This window comes from Bos taurus, chromosome 14 (genome assembly GCF_002263795.3).
Source record: "Bos taurus isolate L1 Dominette 01449 registration number 42190680 breed Hereford chromosome 14, ARS-UCD2.0, whole genome shotgun sequence".
In the NCBI taxonomy this organism is placed as follows: domain Eukaryota; kingdom Metazoa; phylum Chordata; class Mammalia; order Artiodactyla; family Bovidae; genus Bos; species Bos taurus.
Genome location: NC_037341.1, coordinates 74,003,491 through 74,007,501, shown reverse-complemented (window position 1 = coordinate 74,007,501; position 4,011 = coordinate 74,003,491).

Genomic DNA, 4,011 nt, shown 5'->3' with positions numbered 1-4,011 from the left:
TGGAAATAAAAGCAAAAATAAACAAATGGGACCTAATTAACCTTAAAAGCTTCTGCACATCAAAGGAAACTATTAGCAAGGTGAAAAGACAGCCTTCAGAATCGGAGAAAATAATAGCAAATGAAGCAACTGACAAACAACTAATCTCAAAAATATACAAGCAACTCCTACAGCTCAACTCCAGAAAAATAAATGACCCAATCAAAAAATGGGCCAAAGAACTAAATAGACATTTCTCCAAAGAAGACATACAGATGGCTAACAAACACATGAAAAGATGCTCAACATCACTCATTATCAGAGAAATGCAAATCAAAACCACTATATTAATTTTCTTAATGTATTAGTGTTTAAAGTGAAAGTGAAGTCACTCAGTCATATCCAATTCTTGCGATCCCATCAACTGTACCCTACCAGCCTCCTCTGTCCATGGGATTTTCCAAGCAAGAACACTGGAGTGGGTTGGCATTTCCTTCTCCAGGAGACCTTCCTGACCCGGGGATTGAACCTGTGTATCCTGTGAACCTGTGTATCAGACGTTCTACCATCTGAGCCAACAGGGAAGTCTTATTAGTGTTTAAGCTTTCCCCTTACTCACCTAGCTAAAAAGATTTCTAAGAACAGCTCATTCTATCTCTTTTGCTCCCCACCCCTTTTCTCCTGAAATCAACTCTTTCTGGCTTTGAATGTAAAGCTAAATAGGATCAGGAGAGACAGAAGGAAACGGTTTATAGAGTTAGAGATGGGGAGAATTTCTCAGAGAATGTGGGATGAGAAGAGGCTTGGGAGTTTGTTGCATAAGGAAGTTACAGAGGGAAGAATCTGTCTTATTCTTAATCTTCCCTACCCTGGCCCCTTCACAGTTTGGGGAATCCAGTAAAGAACTCAGAGTGTGAAGGGCTGTGAAGCTCACTTTTTAAGGATTACATGACATAAATAAAGCTCAGAGGGTTTACATATTCAGGACTCACCAAGATTCACCAGGGTACAGCAGATCCTGCAAGACTCCTGAAGAGGCAGGGTTACATTACGAAAAGAAACGCATGATATGGGGTCAAATAAACAAGCCTGACGCCTGTTTCTCCCACTTTCTCACTGTGTACTCACAGGCAGGATTATATGGAAAGCACTCAGTACCTGGTATGTAATCAGCTGGTTGTTGTAAATGCATGTTCATTCAAACTGTGAATTATCAATTGTCGATAACAATACCCTTATGTCATTTTCTCACTGAACCTTTTGCCAGTTACTGAAAACAATGCATTCTTCAGGAATATAATTAATAATACGCCATATAGCATTTGCCATTTATAAAGCACTTTTAAAAAAATTTTAATATAATCCTTACCACACCTCAGTTAGGCATACCTCAGTATTAATACCCCAACAAATAGATAAACTGAGCCTCAAAGAAGTACAAAGCCAGTCAAAGAAGTACAAAGCCGGCCAGATAGGGATGAAGTTTGAATCCAGATCACCTGGACCTCATTCCTGTGTTATTTCAGCGGCATCTCCATTGTTACAATAAGGTTATACCATGCAAAATATAACAAAGAGCACAAGTTCCTTGAAAAGCAGATAATCTACAGCAGGGGAATCTATACCCCAGATATTCATATCAGAATATGAAGAGCCCCACTTCAAGAGATTTTTGACACCATCACTGGCATATTCCCTAAGTTGAAAGGAAGTGGCATCTGCCCGGAGGAAATATGCAGCTCCAAAGAACAAGAGCTTTTGCTTTAAGGAGGTAAATATCAGCGACCTCCTTACTGCTTCTACGCCTAACCCAAGTCCCACAGTCTCTTCTCTGCCTGGCTAAACTTTCTCCTCCAGGAAACTGTGCTCATTCTTGGCCCCACCCCAGGCAGAGTCTGAGGTCTCATCTCTATCTTCTCGCATATTTGCACACCTCCATCGTAGCCCTCACATATATTAGAATGCAATCTCAGTGAGGTTTTTTTGTCTAGTTCACTATTGTGTCCCACCATCTATTAACAGAACAGTGCCAGGCATATAAAATGGCTCACTGAATATGCATAGAATAAATGAATTCACTGCTTTTGAATTGTTCAGTGTCTAGATCACCAGCATAAACACCCTTTAAGAGTAGTGGTTCCTCTATATATACTCAAGCCCTGGTATAGATTTTAGCATATCCAAATATTTCTATGGATTTGTTAAATAATACCTGTTTAGCATCAGGCACTTAGTACTTCTGTATATTCACCCCTATATTTCTCATCATGCTCCAGAAGGTAGGTAATATTATCCTGTCCATTTCACAAGTGAGGAAGCTCAGGCACAAAATACATTAAGCAGCTGCATGAAGTCACACAGTTGAAAAGTGGCAAGATCAGAACTGCAATCCAGGCAGTCCAGCTCCAGAGTCCACATTCTTAACCAATGCACTCTATTAAGTACATACATACATAAACATACCTGCAAAATGAAGATACAACAATGAAACATTCAGTGATGGAAAATTGTAGATGAGATAGCTATTAATTTGACTGAGGGATGATGGCAGTCTTCATGTTATAAGTAACATTTGAGCCCATCATTGAAAGCTGAAGTTCAACAGGCAGTAAATAAAGTATTTAGTACTGATGTTTATTGCAAACAGCATTATCTACTTATAATCTAAACATTTAACAGTGTTTTTATTTACCAACAATACAAACTTCACTCTTTTCACTTCTTTGGTCATATCTACTATGAAGCATATCTCACATTTTTTTCTATTCTCCTTGAAAAGACAATCTCTGGGGAAATGCAAACCTTTATCTTTGTGAAGTAGATTGCCATTGCTGATACTCATGAAATGAACTAGAACTGAGCTGGAAAATATGAAGTAATTTTTCTTCTCTACTTCATAAGATATACTTTGGCTTTCAATTCAGAAGAGCTTGACACTGTAAACTGATTACTCTGGGGACCACCAATCCATCTCACAAGATTCACGTCTGGTGTTGCCAAACTTCCACTTGAGACCATGCCCAGACCTCAAAGGAGTCATAAGAAGGGAATGATGGGAAAGGGCTGATGGAAATGTGGCCTGATGTGTCCAGGGAATGTGATAGGAAAATGGGAGTCATAGGGATGATGTGGAGGTGAGCTAATGCCACCATGGCAACACCAGGTATCAAGTTCCCCAAAATGTTCTTACTAGAGATCAGACTTGCTGGAGCTGATTCTGCCCCGGCACCCCTCAGCATACTCAGTCAAACAAGACTTCGACTGCAAGTGCACAGCTGCTGAGCTTGCAAAGGAGCCAAGAAACAAATGTGGAAAACATCTGCAAGCATGTCACTCAAAAAAAAAAAAAAAACCTTGAAGTAAGTTAACTCTAAATGTGTCAAAGTTAGAACTAAGAGGACAAATAAATGTCATGTGATTTTACCCAGTTTCTGAATTGCATGAGGAAGAAATAATATACCTAGCTTCCTCTCTGAAAAGCTATTCATAGTTCCTTTCCACTCCAGGGATGGCTGTGTTGAATATTTCTGACTAAGAAATTTGAAACCAAATCTCCAAGAAACAAAGTTACTGCATTTCAGTTTGCTATCCTAAAAGAAACATTTTATCCCCCATTGTACTATGCAGCACCAGTCTATATTCTCTTAGAGTAAGATGACACATTTATGCCCTCAGTTCAGTTCAGTTCGGTCTCTCAGTCGTGCCTGACTATTTGCAACCCCATGAATCGCAGCACGCCAGACCTCTCTGTCCATCACCAACTCCCAGAGTTCGCTCAAACTTATGTCCATCGAGTCGGTGATGGCATCCAGCCATTTCATCCTCTGTCGTCCCCTTCTCCTCCTGCCCCCAATCCCTCCTAGCATCAGAGTCTTTTCCAATGAGTCAACTCTTCACATGAGGTGGCCAAAGTACCAGAGTTTCAGCTTTAGCATCATTCCTTCCAAAGAAATCCCAGGGCTGATCTCCTTTAGAATGGACTGGTTGGATCTCCTTGCAGTCCAAGGGACTCTCAAGAGTCTTCTCCAACAC